The 8344-nt window shown below is 40.2% G+C and overlaps 1 long non-coding RNA gene across 1 annotated transcript; it reads right to left on the bottom strand.

The window, feature by feature from the left end:
• Positions 1-3344: 3344 nt before the first annotated feature.
• Positions 3345-7818, bottom strand: LOC127609888 (uncharacterized). The gene is made up of 3 exons (XR_007964696.1): positions 7620-7818; positions 3871-3915; positions 3345-3607 (listed from the first exon to the last, which is right to left on the bottom strand). It is a non-coding gene; the product is annotated as an uncharacterized LOC127609888 (long non-coding RNA).
• Between the last annotated feature and the right edge of the window lie 526 nt (positions 7819-8344).

The following is an 8344-nucleotide window of genomic DNA, read 5'->3' as shown; positions in this document are numbered from 1 at the left end:
GAACCAATAGAGAAAGTTGCGAAGCGTTTGGATGGCGCAGCTGGCACACGCAGGTGACACGAACACCAAGCGACACAGAGACAGCCCGGCATCAGGGAGGCTCAGGATGGGGCTGAGGCTTCATTAAAGATAACGCACTACCCACCCGGTGTTTCTGAATGCAAACCCAATAAACCTGTAATCAACATCTGCATGTGGCAGTGTAAAAAAACAACCCAGAGATCTTCCCTGTTCTTTGTCAACCTGCTTTCCTTGGACAACTAAGTTGGCGTGTCTCAACTACCACCACATACAAAAGGAAGTTTTCTTACATTAAAAATTGCCACGAAAACCAAAAGGTACAGTAATTTGGGTTTATCATCTGAACAGGGGTGATAAGAAATCACAAAGCCGAGCATTTCCGAGAAAACACAGAGGACCTAATGTTGAGCCAAGAGGTATGCCAAGAAAAACAAAATGCAATAGTTGGGGGAGGGCGCTTTCATCCAAAAAGTATTCAAGTAATTCATTCATTCGCATTCAAAAGATGACAAAAAATTTAGACCTTATTATTTTATGCAGTCACTCCAACTGCAATGTCAATGCCAATTCATACCAATAATGATACAATACAATACGGTCCACTCCAATTCCGATACAAAATCATTCATTAATATTATGACACCATATGAATATGGCAATTTAATCAATTTTTAATACAATATTACAATTAACGTACGACAACACGATCGATTCCAATATTGATGCTCCAGTATTGATACAGGAGATGGCAACGCGTTTAGCTCCAGCCACAACTGCACCGAGGAGTACAGTGATGAAATATTTGAAAAAATAACTAAATGCATTGGGTCTATTTGTATCAAACTATAGCATTAGGTGGCAACTAGTCTTTGAGCAAACCATCTTTTCCTCACGTGGTTTTCCTTTGCTTGGTAACTCAAATGGCTTTATATAATTTGATCCATCAACATGAACACTCTCCGCCAGATCCACGCATTCGTCTTCCTGCCCCACTTAACCTCTCTCGGGGCGGGGGGACGGAGATCCAGGTTTGACTGGTAGCAGTGATACGGTCTCATTTCAGGTGTCATTAGACCAGCTTGTAATTGACAGAAACATTAACATGTCATTAACACATAAGCTTAGACTTAGATTTGAACCTTTTAATGAGGCCATCAGTCAACATTAATAGATTAGTTATCATGCGTAATGTGCCAGGTGTCTTTGCCTGTCCCCGCAGGTCATCGTGAGGGAAATCACGATCGTTCTTTTCCTTGGGAGGGATGGAGGGTGCACAAATAACGAGGTCGATGAGGGCGAATAAAAGGTGAAAGACTGCATACAGACGCCCATTAGCTTCGTATTAACACAAACAGAAAAGTGTGTCCTTGTCCTAATATGTAATGCTCAAGATGCTAGCTTTTGGATTTGAGGCATTCGGGGCTTGCACTAGCAACAAAGCCGGGAAATAGGACCTGCCGTTGCGGGTTATCTTTCAAACAGAACAGCAACACACTAAAAGGCTCGGAAAAAGAATTGAGAGTCAGTGATAAAGCGGGCCACGGCATTTTTAAAAAATAAGTTTTGACATGGCCCACAATGCATTTTTTTTTAAGGGTGGGAGTACACATGTTGAAAAAGTGGCGGGGCGTGAGTCATGGGGGGGACTACCGCTCTGATTAATAATAAACTTTTCTACATATGCAAAGACAAATAAATTTGCGATGAAATAGTCACAGAATTTCTCTTCAAAACACTGAGGAGAATAAAGATGATTCATTTTCATACTCAAGAATGTTTTCTTCCGCTTTCTGATTCGTGTCAAGGTTCGATTGTTGTTGTTTTGATTCTGAAGATGGAGATGGGATCCAGATCCAAGTGGATCTATTCTTGAGGGATACAGAACAGCGATACAAGAAAAAGTCCACTTTGAAGGGCAGAGTAAAAACGGCTAGCACTACCTAGATCCGATTTTTAACATTCCATGCTTATATTTTCCAGACAGATCTGCAACATGAGGGGGAAAAACTTGGCTTTGACCGGACATGTGAAAAGAGCAAATATATTTTTGGAGTAAATAGTAAATAACATTTTCCACCAATCAGCTCATTTGCTCTCCAACCGTTCAGCTACTTAAAAGTTCACCAGCAACACCCCTTCCACTCCTCTTCACCAAGTGCCGCATACTAATCCCTCAGAGCTGGAGCCTTTCCTTGTTTACATCAGGCCACAATTAATCTCCCGGAATGTCTCCTCGCCTGGGTCGCGAAGGCTGATTGATGGAGGCCGGCTCGGGCCCGGCGCGTCGAAGTCGCTCAGAAACTCCGGTTTCAGGACACGCAAATGGGTCGGAGTTTTCAAAAGCGACCAATTGCGGCCGGCGAGTGCGCCGAGGCATGTCTGATGTGAAAAGCAGGTATCCTTCCAAGCCCCGTGTCTCCCCGCCCCCACTCCACCCCCTCCTTCCACCCCCACTCACAGTCGCTAACATTTCCACCCAAGTTCTGCTGCTTGCCTGCCCGTTGGGTTGATGGATGATATTTTGCAGCTCAGAAGCACATTATTTTCTTTAGCACAGCAGGCTATTCTGTTTGCAGAGGCCTGGCCCGTGAAATATGGAGAAGATCCATCAGTGGCCTCCGTTAAAGCCTCCCAGATTGATAGCTGCAACCGTCTGATCCCGTAAGCCTGACACAGTGAGAGAGAACCAAGCTACATAAATATACTTCAGCGCTAATGCATGATGAAATTCAGCATGTCATCCAAAATTCCAAGGTGGATTTGTGAGTATTAGTATTAGGCGAGCAAAAAAGGGAGTGCTGCAGCAAAGTGGAGACTGTGGCAGCCAGAGCAGCATAAAGTTAGCATGTGTGTTTTCATTTCTACTTAAGGAGCGGCAAATGTTAGAGTGACACTCTAATTTTAAATGGAGATCGACATAAAAAAAAATAAAATTAGAGCGATTGCTGCAGCAAAGTGGAGACTGTGGACACAACAGCAACTAAGTTAACTTAAACAAGTGTATATTTTGTATCATTTCTGCTCTTTTTCTCCATAAAAGTTACAATGGCATAACAATTTTATCAGAGAGGACATTAAGGCCAACAAGCGAGCGCTGCAGCAAAGTGGAGATTGTGGATGCAGCAACAACGTGGGCTTATGTTATCGTGGCTATTAGTTGTCATTTTTAGTAAACAGTCATCAAATGTTAGAATGACATGCCAATTTCAAATTCAGGGGGTTTCCAAGAAAAGGGAGCGCTGCTGCAAAGCGGAGACTGTGGATGCAACGGGCACAATAACTCTTTTCAATTAAGTCATTTCTACTTGTACCGTATATTCTCCAATGTTCCAATGCTGTGTCTCTTGAAGAGAGGACAGCAAGAAAATGGAGCATGACAACAAAGTGGAGACTACGGACACAACAAGAACACGAATACGTATAAAGAATGTATTTACTGTTGTCATTTCTACAATGATATGCTAATTTTATATCCATGTGTAGACTCAAAGGACAGCAAAAAAATAAAAGGACGCATCAGAACAACTTGCTTGCTGTCCTCAGTCTCTTCCCCAGTATTCTTCTTCATTTTCTTGCTATCCGCTCTCTACACATGGATATAAAACAACAGTAAAGTGGACTCAAACAGAAGAAGCAACATTGTGTTGTTGCATTAACATGCTGCCGCACAAAAGGCAGCTGAACTTGTGACCTCCCTGGGGTCCTGGGGCGTGAGGTCCAGCAGGAGGAAGGTCCTGGGGTGGGGGTGGGGGGGTTCTGATTTCACTGAGCTGATGCACTCCATGCTTTCCCCCAACCCCTCTTTCGTCTTCCCACTCCCACACATGTAGCAGCACAGGGTGTACCTACCACATAAGATGATGTCGGGTCGTCTTTCACTCCCGCTGTTTCACTCTGCAAATGAGAGAATACACCAAATATTACAACATGTTATCAGCAATGTGTTAAAGTAACACTGTATCACTATATTGAGAATATCCTGATACAACAACTGCAACAGGATGACATCATCGGTAAATATCCGATAATAGGCTAATATGAAAAGGGGTTCAATGCCTTGGTAAAAAATTATTTTATTCTAATCATAAATTTTAGTGGGATACACAAGAAGGCAACAGTATCATGATACAGCAATTGTATGACTCTTTAAAAAGTTCATAATATTAAAAGTATCACGATATAATGATGGTGCAACAATAAAAAACATCAACAGCAACAATACGAAAATGTGTTTTAAAACCTTGACAGGACACAGAAATAATTTTATGATACCGGTTGGCTAACTGGCAGTGGGGAATCTCAACTCAATAGCACAGCATGGACAGTATCGTGATACCAGCAATACATGTTGATATTTTTTCCATTTACATTTTAAACTCGGGTAGAATTTAGCTAAATTTGAGCGAAATCAATATACCAATACAGGTGAATCGAACAAAATCAAAATGTAGCAGTATTATCCATTTAAAAGCATCATTTTTGATACCACTCCTGTAGATCGTCTTCATAATATGGCTTAAAAATGTGAGTCGAGCAAACGCATGCAGACCCCAGCTTCATTAAAGAAACGTCATCGATCATGTGGCGCATGGGTGTACATTTGCTGTAAATGAGGCCAAATGAAGTCATAAAGGTAATCTTGTCATCAAACATCAATTAATAGAGCGGGATGGAACTGGCACCGTTGAAATAACTCACGTGAGGGACGCTTATGGACGTTCATACGTTATGATGAGAGACATAACGTGTGTGTGTATGAAGACGGAGAATTATTAGTGTGCGCGTCGGAACGGAAGCGCCATTTATAAAACGCAGGCCTCGGAGGCAACGACGCTGCAACAGAATATCGAGACACGTATAATATTAACTACGTCTTAAAACATAAATAAAACAAATGTTCTTTGTCATTTTATTTATTATTTAAGAGTCATGAGATGTTTTTCTATAAAGTAAACTCGACGATGTCATCAATCACAAGTCACATAGCAATTATGTTGGAGTGTCTGATGTCTCAGACAAAATAAGAATTTTTAAAAAATCATACAAAATAAGGCAATGGCTGTTACTCTTAACAGCCAATTCTAGTGTTGATATCATTGCAATTACAATTATTTTATTTTAATGTAATTCATTCTTTTATGTTGTTCTTATCTCACAAAATATTTTTCTTAAATCGTTGTGTTTATATTTATTGTAGAAAATGTTGCTATTTTAGGAGTAAACAATCTGTTCACAAATATGAATTCATCATTTTAGATTTAATCATCACACAAACATCTATATTGAATTGTCATCTATCTTATTAAACATCAGTCAGAAAACCAATTAATATTCATACTACTACAATTTTAAAAAATACACAAGAGTTGATTCTATGAGTATGACCACTAGTATTTTCAGTCAATTCAATTTAAATATTAAATATGCGATTTAACTTGTATCTTATCCCCTTAGTGTAATTTTATTTATTGAAAAATCCCATTTTCATAAATTATGAATTAATCCTAAAATAAATATATTCGGGGCTCGCATAGTTATTACTGAATTGAATGTCTTCAAATTTTAATGAAGCAAAAGGGCATTTTAGTTATGTTTCCTTTTATCTTTGGCATGTTTCAGTTTATTGTGCAAAAAAAAAAAAGTTAGTGGTGTGAATACATCCTTACCTTACTTTTTTTTTTTTTAATCAGTTTTATCAAGCAGTGTCACAAATCCTCATCTGCAATGTCACACGGCAGTTACGTTTGAGTGTCGACTTCGGGGATAATAATAATTAAAACGTGAATTAATTACCAGCACACACACACACACACACACACATGATGGTACAAGTTGAATAATTGGGGCATGATTGAAAGTTATAATAATTAGAATTAAGTAATTAATGGGACATTTCATGTGACCCTAATAGTTCAACATGGTGAATAAAAAGCACTTTTTAATCATTAGAGGCAGAAAGATGTGACATTTGACAAATTATGCACATCAACGTGCACTTGCCCCCCTCCCTCGCTTATATTTCTACTTTTATAGCACGCATGTCAACTATTTGGTAGCTTGTGGCTTTGTTTGTGTCAGAAATAATCTCAAAGAAGGCTCATGACTACATTTTTATGTTGTTTTTTTTTTTGCATCATGCTGCAAAATTGTGTGTGTGTGCGGTTGTGTGTGTGTGTCAACACTGAAAAGCGAAACGCAGAAAAAAAGTGGAAGAAGTGAAAAAAGAAGGGGTGTGAGCATGGAGAAATTGTCAGGGTGTCAGCACCCCCTGCTGGTTTTAGTTGATGGACTGTCTGGGACCCTCAAGTGGACGCCTCCAACCTGCGGCCAAAATTAACACCACGATGACATCAGCTGGTACTTGTAATTAGCCTGCTTTTATTATTCTTATTTTTGCTCATTTGGATTTGAACAATAACCGTATAATAAGACAACCTGCAAATCATACCTTGATTAATATTCTATATTATCAAATTGACCTATTATTCCGTTATCATTTGTTACATCGAAATATTGTTACATATACACACACTACAAACATTTTTTTCATAGATTAGGACAGGCATAAAGAGACAGATTAGATGGATAGAAAGATGGACAGACAGACAAATCAAATTACTGTATCAATGCGTGGGGGGGGAGGGGGGAGGAGAGAAACAAACATTTTATAGTCACTGGAGGCTGATTTGCATACAAAAGCTCAGCACAGCCACTTGTTAGCCTTTATGGCAACAACCACAAATTTAGCAAGCCGGAGGTTTCCAATCAAAAGCGAGAATGTCACCAACATGACTGACACACGGCCGTGACCCGGGCCAATGTGCGAAGGAAGGCTGACACCACCGGGAGCGGGGCGGTGGAGGAGGGAGAGGGCGGGGTACTCGGTGCGGCGTCGTTATCCCAGAAAGGGCCACTCTCTCTGTGTTGTCAGCCTTCTGTCACGACCCCCCCACAGCCACCTCCAGCAAGCCTCCAGCATCAAGACTGTTGTGTTGTTTCATTATCGCAGTGCTTCACGTAGCAGCGCCATCATTATCCATCAGGCTTAATGAGACTATCCCGCCTGCCGTAAAGGTCAGGCAATTACTGCTGCGGCAGTTTTTCCGCCTCTGACATGCATGCGCACGTGCACGCAAACGCACATATATCGACTCCGTTTGATGACTCCGTTACACATACAGTGAAGTTCGAGGCAAAGACCGACAAAAGTAGCAACAAAAAAAACAACAACAACAACAACCACCAAGGAAGACCAAGGCTAGTTTCTGACAGAAAAGCTCCATGTTAGCTTGTCATTTTATCTTTTGTGCTCGCTATACAAACATTCACTAACAGAAGACCGTATATTGTGTCAAACAGGCCTAATCGAACGTGACGTTCAACCATCCAACTTTAGTTTCCAATTTTATCCCCAAAATTAGCTACCAAAGTTAGCTTCCAATGTTATTCTATCAAAGTTAGCTTCCAGTGCTACTTCTAACATGAGACCAACATTAGCTTCCAGAGATAGCTTCAACATCAAATTGTACTGTTGCCTCCAAAGTCAGCTTCCAATGTCTGCTTCCCACATTAGCTCCAACATTAGCTACCGGCATTACCTGAAATGTGACATTCCAGTGTTACATTCCAGACAGTTCCCCACATTGCCTTTGAGTAGCAAATGGCACAGGTGGATCATGTGCAGTATATGACAAGCCTGTAATTGGATCAAGCTTCCACCACCTTTGAACTGTGACCTTTTGACATCGGCAGGAAGCTTGTGTGCAGGAAAGAATCACAAGATAGCAAAAAAAAAACATGAAAGATTCAATCTGCTGACTGGTTGCTTTTTTATGTTGGGGAGGAGCTACGTTTAGCACGGTTTGTAAGCCAAAGTTATTGAAGGTGCCTTGGCAAATGCTGAGCTGAGCTGAACTGAATTAATAATTTTCTGCATCACTTTTTCCAGAATTTGTGGCGCAATGGTAGCGTGTCTCCCTCCAGATCAGAAGGTTGCATGTTCAAATCATGTCAGGGTCAGTTCATTTTAGCTTTTAAAAAATATCAATTATTGGCATGAATCCTGACTTGTTTATGTTTTGTGCCTGATATGTTTTACATCTGAACGGAATGAATTTAAAATTGCTGCACATTTTTCAGAATATATTATTGAAAGTGTATTTAATACGACTGCAATTTTGTTGTTTAATCATAACAATTCTTTAAATATTTATATCATAATATATAAGGAGTGCTTAAAAATGTACTGTTTGCTTTAGCATCATAGCTCATTTAAATGAATTGCTTCACATGTTTTTCCCCGGTCACATGTCTTGTTGCAACG

Source organism: Hippocampus zosterae, chromosome 11, assembly GCF_025434085.1.
Source record: "Hippocampus zosterae strain Florida chromosome 11, ASM2543408v3, whole genome shotgun sequence".
Taxonomy (NCBI): domain Eukaryota; kingdom Metazoa; phylum Chordata; class Actinopteri; order Syngnathiformes; family Syngnathidae; genus Hippocampus; species Hippocampus zosterae.
Note: the sequence above shows the minus strand (reverse complement) of the source record. Positions and strands in the feature narration are given on the sequence as shown.